Genomic DNA, 10,211 nt, shown 5'->3' on the forward strand with positions numbered 1-10,211 from the left:
GTCTTACAGGTAATAACACCTGCAGAGGAACAGCTAGGAGACTGTCTTACAGGTAATAACACCTGCAGAGGAACAGATGGGAGACTGTCTTACAGGTAATAACACCTGCAGAGGAACAGCTAGGAGACTGTCTTACAGGTAATAACACCTGCAGAGGAACAGCTAGGAGACTGTCTTACAGGTAATAACACCTGCAGAGGAACAGCTAGGAGACTGTCTTACAGGTAATAACACCTGCAGAGGAACAGCTAGGAGACTGTCTTACAGGTAATAACACCTGCAGAGGAACAGCTAGGAGACTGTCTTACAGGTAATAACACCTGCAGAGGAACAGCTAGGAGACTGTCTTACAGGTAATAACACCTGCAGAGGAACAGCTAGGAGACTGTCTTACAGGTAATAACACCTGCTGCAGAGGAACAGCTAGGAGACTGTCTTACAGGTAATAACACCTGCAGAGGAACAGCTAGGAGACTGTCTTACAGGTAATAACACCTGTAGAGGAACAGCTAGGAGACTGTCTTATAGGTAATAACACCTGTAGAGGAACAGCTAGGAGACTGTCTTACAGGTAATAACACCTGTTGCAGAGGAACAGCTAGGAGACTGTCTTACAGGTAATAACACCTGCAGAGGAACAGCTAGGAGACTGTCTTACAGGTAATAACACCTGCAGAGGAACAGCTAGGAGACTGTCTTACAGGTAATAACACCTGCAGAGGAACAGCTAGGAGACTGTCTTACAGGTAATAACACCTGCAGAGGAACAGCTAGGAGACTGTCTTACAGGTAATAACACCTGCAGAGGAACAGCTAGGAGACTGTCTTACAGGTAATAACACCTGCTGAGGAACAGCTAGGAGACTGTCTTACAGGTAATAACACCTGCTGAGGAACAGCTAGGAGACTGTCTTACAGGTAATAACACCTACAGAGGAACAGCTAGGAGACTGTCTTACAGGTAATAACACCTGCAGAGGAACAGCTAGGAGACTGTCTTACAGGTAATAACACCTGCAGAGGAACAGCTAGGAGACTGTCTTACAGGTAATAACTAGAGATGTTCCGATACCATTTTTCCCTTTCCGATCCGATTCCGATACCTAAGCTTTGGGTATCGGCCGATACCGATATTTCTCCGATACCAGTGCATTAAAAAAAAATTAAAAAAAAATTATATAAATTATACTTTTTTTTTTTTTTTTTTTTTTTTTTCAGATACTGTTATACTGTTTTTTAGTAATAACTAGAACGTATGGTATTTATTCAACAACAGGTGATTGTATAGATTTGTATTAGTATCATTAATCAATGAGTATGGGCTGCAGCACTGCAGATATACCCTACTCCAATGATCCACACGGACATTAAACGGTGTTGCACTCGCTACTCAGTGGCTCTGCAGATATACCCTATTCAGTCTGTAAACTAGTGGCAGATAGAACGTTCATGTTGTGGTTTTTGATGCAAAATAAATATTCAACATTCTCTTTTGAAACTCCGCCTCAGACTCTTATCCTTTGGCACTTGCTGTACTTTGCTTGCAGGTCTGCAGCCATTATTGCTGGATTATGTGAATAGCACCAACTTTAGACACGGTAACGTTATCAAGCTAAGCTAACTGACCTAGCTCGCCTTCCCGCATCGACATTAAGATAACGTTAGTAATAGTCAGCTAACGCTAGTCCGTAGCTACTTAACTTAAATACAATTCACCGTGGGTGCATTATTGTTGATAGACGGTCACGCACAGTGTTAGGTCCTGGAGAAAGGACAGGCGATCATCTGATTTGATGTAACGTTAAAAGCGGATGTTGTTCCAACTAGCTATCTTTCCAGCTAATGCTATCATAACACCAGCCAAACACATCCCGATTCCCGTCCGAGCTCCCCGTCACACCGCACTGTCGGGGACAATGGAATTTAAGAAAGTGTATCTGCTGTTAAAATGACACAGCATCACACTTTAAAACATGTTCATTTTATAATCCTCACTCTCCGCAGGACTCGGCAGGAGATAAATTACATCATGGGATCGGAGGCTAGAATTGACGTGTACTCGCCGATACCGATACTAGCATTTTAGGCAGTATCGGCGGCATTTCCGATACTAGTATCGGTATCGGAACAACTCTAGTAATAACACCTGCAGAGGAACAGCTAGGAGACTGTCTTACAGGTAATAACACCTGTAGAGGAACAGCTAGGAGACTGTCTTACAGGTAATAACACCTGTAGAGGAACAGCTAGGAGACTGTCTTACAGGTAATAACACCTGCAGAGGAACAGCTAGGAGACTGTCTTACAGGTAATAACACCTGCAGAGGAACAGCTAGGAGACTGTCTTACAGGTAATAACACCTGCAGAGGAACAGCTAGGAGACTGTCTTACAGGTAATAACACCTGTTGCAGAGGAACAGCTAGGAGACTGTCTTACAGGTAATAACACCTGCAGAGGAACAGCTAGGAGACTGTCTTACAGGCAATAACACCTGCAGAGGAACAGCTAGGAGACTGTCTTACAGGTAATAACACCTGCAGAGGAACAGCTAGGAGACTGTCTTACAGGTAATAACACCTGCAGAGGAACAGCTAGGAGACTGTCTTACAGGTAATAACACCTGCAGAGGAACAGCTAGGAGACTGTCTTACAGGTAATAACACCTGCAGAGGAACAGCTAGGAGACTGTCTTACAGGTAATAACACCTGCAGAGGAACAGATAGGAGACTGTCTTACAGGTAATAACACCTGCAGAGGAACAGATAGGAGACTGTCTTACAGGTAATAACACCTGCAGAGGAACAGCTAGCAGACTGTCTTACAGGTAATAACACCTGCAGAGGAACAGCTAGCAGACTGTCTTACAGGTAATAACACCTGTAGAGGAACAGCTAGGAGACTGTCTTACAGGTAATAACACCTGCAGAGGAACAGCTAGGAGACTGTCTTACAGGTAATAACACCTGCAGAGGAACAGCTAGGAGACTGTCTTACAGGTAATAACACCTGCAGAGGAACAGCTAGGAGACTGTCTTACAGGTAATAACACCTGCAGAGGAACAGCTAGGAGACTGTCTTACAGGTAATAACACCTGCAGAGGAACAGCTAGGAGACTGTCTTACAGGTAATAACACCTGCAGAGGAACAGCTAGGAGACTGTCTTACAGGTAATAACACCTACAGAGGAACAGCTAGGAGACTGTCTTACAGGTAATAACACCTGTTGCAGAGGAACAGCTAGGAGACTGTCTTACAGGTAATAACACCTGTTGCAGAGGAACAGCTAGGAGACTGTCTTACAGGTAATAACACCTGCAGAGGAACAGCTAGGAGACTGTCTTACAGGTAATAACACCTGCAGAGGAACAGCTAGGAGACTGTCTTACAGGTAATAACACCTGCAGAGGAACAGCTAGGAGACTGTCTTACAGGTAATAACACCTGCAGAGGAACAGCTAGGAGACTGTCTTACAGGTAATAACACCTGCAGAGGAACAGCTAGGAGACTCTTACAGGTAATAACACCTGCAGAGGAACAGCTAGGAGACTGTCTTACAGGTAATAACACCTGTTGCAGAGGAACAGCTAGGAGACTGTCTTACAGGTAATAACACCTGCAGAGGAACAGCTAGGAGACTGTCTTACAGGTAATAACACCTGCAGAGGAACAGCTAGGAGACTGTCTTACAGGTAATAACACCTGTTGCAGAGGAACAGCTAGGAGACTGTCTTACAGGTAATAACACCTGCAGAGGAACAGCTAGGAGACTGTCTTACAGGTAATAACACCTGCAGAGGAACAGCTAGGAGACTGTCTTACAGGTAATAACACCTGCAGAGGAACAGCTAGGAGACTGTCTTACAGGTAATAACACCTGCAGAGGAACAGCTAGGAGACTGTCTTACAGGTAATAACACCTGCAGAGGAACAGCTAGGAGACTGTCTTACAGGTAATAACACCTGCAGAGGAACAGCTAGGAGACTGTCTTACAGGTAATAACACCTGCAGAGGAACAGCTAGGAGACTGTCTTACAGGTAATAACACCTGCAGAGGAACAGCTAGGAGACTGTCTTACAGGTAATAACACCTGCAGAGGAACAGCTAGGAGGCTGTCTTACAGGTAATAACACCTGCAGAGGAACAGCTAGGAGGCTGTCTTACAGGTAATAACACCTGCAGAGGAACAGCTAGGAGACTGTCTTACAGGTAATAACACCTGCAGAGGAACAGCTAGGAGACTGTCTTACAGGTAATAACACCTGCAGAGGAACAGCTAGGAGACTGTCTTACAGGTAATAACACCTGCAGAGGAACAGCTAGGAGACTGTCTTACAGGTAATAACACCTGCAGAGGAACAGCTAGGAGACTGTCTTACAGGTAATAACACCTGCAGAGGAACAGCTAGGAGACTGTCTTACAGGTAATAACACCTGCAGAGGAACAGCTAGGAGACTGTCTTACAGGTAATAACACCTGCAGAGGAACAGCTAGGAGACTGTCTTACAGGTAATAACACCTGCAGAGGAACAGCTAGGAGACTGTCTTACAGGTAATAACACCTGCAGAGGAACAGCTAGGAGACTGTCTTACAGGTGATAACACCTGCAGAGGAACAGCTAGGAGACTGTCTTACAGGTGATAACACCTGCAGAGGAACAGCTAGGAGGCTGTCTTACAGGTAATAACACCTGCAGAGGAACAGCTAGGAGACTGTCTTACAGGTAATAACACCTGCAGAGGAACAGCTAGGAGACTGTCTTACAGGTAATAACACCTGCAGAGGTACAGCTAGGAGACTGTCTTACAGGTAATAACACCTGCAGAGGAACAGCTAGGAGACTGTCTTACAGGTAATAACACCTGCAGAGGAACAGCTAGGAGGCTGTCTTACAGGTAATAACACCTGCAGAGGAACAGCTAGGAGGCTGTCTTACAGGTAATAACACCTGCAGAGGAACAGCTAGGAGACTGTCTTACAGGTAATAACACCTGCAGAGGAACAGCTAGGAGACTGTCTTACAGGTAATAACACCTGCAGAGGAACAGCTAGGAGACTGTCTTACAGGTAATAACACCTGCTGCAGAGGAACAGCTAGGAGACTGTCTTACAGGTAATAACACCTGCTGCAGAGGAACAGCTAGGAGACTGTCTTACAGGTAATAACACCTGCAGAGGAACAGCTAGGAGACTGTCTTACAGGTAATAACACCTGCAGAGGAACAGCTAGGAGACTGTCTTACAGGTAATAACACCTGCTGCAGAGGAACAGCTAGGAGACTGTCTTACAGGTAATAACACCTGCTGCAGAGGAACAGCTAGGAGACTGTCTTACAGGTAATAACACCTGCAGAGGAACAGCTAGGAGACTGTCTTACAGGTAATAACACCTGCAGAGGAACAGCTAGGAGACTGTCTTACAGGTAATAACACCTGCAGAGGAACAGATAGGAGACTGTCTTACAGGTAATAACACCTGCAGAGGAACAGCTAGGAGACTGTCTTACAGGTAATAACACCTGCAGAGGAACAGATAGGAGACTGTCTTACAGGTAATAACACCTGCTGCAGAGGAACAGCTAGGAGACTGTCTTACAGGTAATAACACCTGCAGAGGAACAGCTAGGAGACTGTCTTACAGGTAATAACACCTGCAGAGGAACAGCTAGGAGACTGTCTTACAGGTAATAACACCTGCAGAGGAACAGCTAGGAGACTGTCTTAGTTACAGGTAATAACACCTGCAGAGGAACAGCTAGGAGACTGTCTTACAGGTAATAACACCTGCAGAGGAACAGCTAGGAGACTGTCTTAGTTACAGGTAATAACACCTGCAGAGGAACAGCTAGGAGACTGTCTTACAGGTAATAACACCTGTAGAGGAACAGATAGGAGACTGTCTTACAGGTAATAACACCTGCAGAGGAACAGCTAGGATACTGTCTTACAGGTAATAACACCTGCAGAGGAACAGCTAGGAGACTGTCTTACAGGTAATAACACCTGCAGAGGAACAGCTAGGAGACGGTCTTACAGGTAATAACACCTGCAGAGGAACAGCTAGGAGACTGTCTTAGTTACAGGTAATAACACCTACAGAGGAACAGCTAGGAGACTGTCTTACAGGTAATAACACCTGCAGAGGAACAGCTAGGAGACTGTCTTACAGGTAATAACACCTGCAGAGGAACAGCTAGGAGGCTGTCTTACAGGTAATAACACCTGCTGCAGAGGAACAGCTAGGATACTGTCTTACAGGTAATAACACCTGCTGCAGAGGAACAGCTAGGAGACTGTCTTACAGGTAATAACACCTGCAGAGGAACAGCTAGGAGGCTGTCTTACAGGTAATAACACCTGCTGCAGAGGAACAGCTAGGATACTGTCTTACAGGTAATAACACCTGCTGCAGAGGAACAGCTAGGAGACTGTCTTACAGGTAATAACACCTGCAGAGGAACAGCTAGGAGACTGTCTTACAGGTAATAACACCTGCAGAGGAACAGCTAGGAGACTGTCTTACAGGTAATAACACCTGCAGAGGAACAGCTAGGAGACTGTCTTACAGGTAATAACACCTGCAGAGGAACAGCTAGGAGACTGTCTTACAGGTAATAACACCTGTAGAGGAACAGCTAGGAGACTGTCTTACAGGTAATAACACCTGCAGAGGAACAGCTAGGAGGCTGTCTTACAGGTAATAACACCTGCAGAGGAACAGCTAGGAGACTGTCTTACAGGTAATAACACCTGCAGAGGAACAGCTAGGAGGCTGTCTTACAGGTAATAACACCTGCAGAGGAACAGCTAGGAGACTGTCTTACAGGTAATAACACCTGCAGAGGAACAGCTAGGAGACTGTCTTACAGGTGATAACACCTGCAGAGGAACAGCTAGGAGACTGTCTTACAGGTAATAACACCTGCAGAGGAACAGCTAGGAGACTGTCTTACAGGTAATAACACCTACAGAGGAACAGCTAGGAGACTGTCTTACAGGTAATAACACCTGCAGAGGAACAGCTAGGAGACTGTCTTACAGGTAATAACACCTGCAGAGGAACAGCTAGGAGACTGTCTTACAGGTAATAACACCTGCAGAGGAACAGCTAGGAGACTGTCTTACAGGTAATAACACCTGCAGAGGAACAGCTAGGAGACTGTCTTACAGGTAATAACACCTGCAGAGGAACAGCTAGGAGACTGTCTTACAGGTAATAACACCTGCAGAGGAACAGCTAGGAGACTGTCTTACAGGTAATAACACCTGCAGAGGAACAGCTAGGAGACTGTCTTACAGGTAATAACACCTGCAGAGGAACAGCTAGGAGACTGTCTTACAGGTAATAACACCTGCAGAGGAACAGATGGGAGACTGTCTTACAGGTAATAACACCTGCAGAGGAACAGCTAGGAGACTGTCTTACAGGTAATAACACCTGCAGAGGAACAGCTAGGAGACTGTCTTACAGGTAATAACACCTGCAGAGGAACAGCTAGGAGACTGTCTTACAGGTAATAACACCTGCAGAGGAACAGCTAGGAGACTGTCTTACAGGTAATAACACCTGCAGAGGAACAGCTAGGAGACTGTCTTACAGGTAATAACACCTGCAGAGGAACAGCTAGGAGACTGTCTTACAGGTAATAACACCTGCAGAGGAACAGCTAGGAGACTGTCTTACAGGTAATAACACCTGCTGCAGAGGAACAGCTAGGAGACTGTCTTACAGGTAATAACACCTGCAGAGGAACAGCTAGGAGACTGTCTTACAGGTAATAACACCTGTAGAGGAACAGCTAGGAGACTGTCTTATAGGTAATAACACCTGTAGAGGAACAGCTAGGAGACTGTCTTACAGGTAATAACACCTGTTGCAGAGGAACAGCTAGGAGACTGTCTTACAGGTAATAACACCTGCAGAGGAACAGCTAGGAGACTGTCTTACAGGTAATAACACCTGCAGAGGAACAGCTAGGAGACTGTCTTACAGGTAATAACACCTGCAGAGGAACAGCTAGGAGACTGTCTTACAGGTAATAACACCTGCAGAGGAACAGCTAGGAGACTGTCTTACAGGTAATAACACCTGCAGAGGAACAGCTAGGAGACTGTCTTACAGGTAATAACACCTGCTGAGGAACAGCTAGGAGACTGTCTTACAGGTAATAACACCTGCTGAGGAACAGCTAGGAGACTGTCTTACAGGTAATAACACCTACAGAGGAACAGCTAGGAGACTGTCTTACAGGTAATAACACCTGCAGAGGAACAGCTAGGAGACTGTCTTACAGGTAATAACACCTGCAGAGGAACAGCTAGGAGACTGTCTTACAGGTAATAACTAGAGATGTTCCGATACCATTTTTCCCTTTCCGATCCGATTCCGATACCTAAGCTTTGGGTATCGGCCGATACCGATATTTATCCGATACCAGTGCATTAAAAAAAAATTAAAAAAAAATTATATAAATTATACTTTTTTTTTTTTTTTTTTTTTTTTTTTTCAGATACTGTTATACTGTTTTTTAGTAATAACTAGAACGTATGGTATTTATTCAACAACAGGTGATTGTATAGATTTGTATTAGTATCATTAATCAATGAGTATGGGCTGCAGCACTGCAGATATACCCTACTCCAATGATCCACACGGACATTAAACGGTGTTGCACTCGCTACTCAGTGGCTCTGCAGATATACCCTATTCAGTCTGTAAACTAGTGGCAGATAGAACGTTCATGTTGTGGTTTTTGATGCAAAATAAATATTCAACATTCTCTTTTGAAACTCCGCCTCAGACTCTTATCCTTTGGCACTTGCTGTACTTTGCTTGCAGGTCTGCAGCCATTATTGCTGGATTATGTGAATAGCACCAACTTTAGACACGGTAACGTTATCAAGCTAAGCTAACTGACCTAGCTCGCCTTCCCGCATCGACATTAAGATAACGTTAGTAATAGTCAGCTAACGCTAGTCCGTAGCTACTTAACTTAAATACAATTCACCGTGGGTGCATTATTGTTGATAGACGGTCACGCACAGTGTTAGGTCCTGGAGAAAGGACAGGCGATCATCTGATTTGATGTAACGTTAAAAGCGGATGTTGTTCCAACTAGCTATCTTTCCAGCTAATGCTATCATAACACCAGCCAAACACATCCCGATTCCCGTCCGAGCTCCCCGTCACACCGCACTGTCGGGGACAATGGAATTTAAGAAAGTGTATCTGCTGTTAAAATGACACAGCATCACACTTTAAAACATGTTCATTTTATAATCCTCACTCTCCGCAGGACTCGGCAGGAGATAAATTACATCATGGGATCGGAGGCTAGAATTTACGTGTACTCGCCGATACCGATACTAGCATTTTAGGCAGTATCGGCGGCATTTCCGATACTAGTATCGGTATCGGAACAACTCTAGTAATAACACCTGCAGAGGAACAGCTAGGAGACTGTCTTACAGGTAATAACACCTGTAGAGGAACAGCTAGGAGACTGTCTTACAGGTAATAACACCTGTAGAGGAACAGCTAGGAGACTGTCTTACAGGTAATAACACCTGCAGAGGAACAGCTAGGAGACTGTCTTACAGGTAATAACACCTGCAGAGGAACAGCTAGGAGACTGTCTTACAGGTAATAACACCTGCAGAGGAACAGCTAGGAGACTGTCTTACAGGTAATAACACCTGTTGCAGAGGAACAGCTAGGAGACTGTCTTACAGGTAATAACACCTGCAGAGGAACAGCTAGGAGACTGTCTTACAGGCAATAACACCTGCAGAGGAACAGCTAGGAGACTGTCTTACAGGTAATAACACCTGCAGAGGAACAGCTAGGAGACTGTCTTACAGGTAATAACACCTGCAGAGGAACAGCTAGGAGACTGTCTTACAGGTAATAACACCTGCAGAGGAACAGCTAGGAGACTGTCTTACAGGTAATAACACCTGCAGAGGAACAGCTAGGAGACTGTCTTACAGGTAATAACACCTGCAGAGGAACAGATAGGAGACTGTCTTACAGGTAATAACACCTGCAGAGGAACAGATAGGAGACTGTCTTACAGGTAATAACACCTGCAGAGGAACAGCTAGCAGACTGTCTTACAGGTAATAACACCTGCAGAGGAACAGCTAGCAGACTGTCTTACAGGTAATAACACCTGTAGAGGAACAGCTAGGAGACTGTCTTACAG

Source organism: Notolepis coatsorum, assembly GCF_963971535.1.
Source record: "Notolepis coatsorum genome assembly, contig: SCAFFOLD_1773, whole genome shotgun sequence".
Classification (NCBI taxonomy): domain Eukaryota; kingdom Metazoa; phylum Chordata; class Actinopteri; order Aulopiformes; family Paralepididae; genus Notolepis; species Notolepis coatsorum.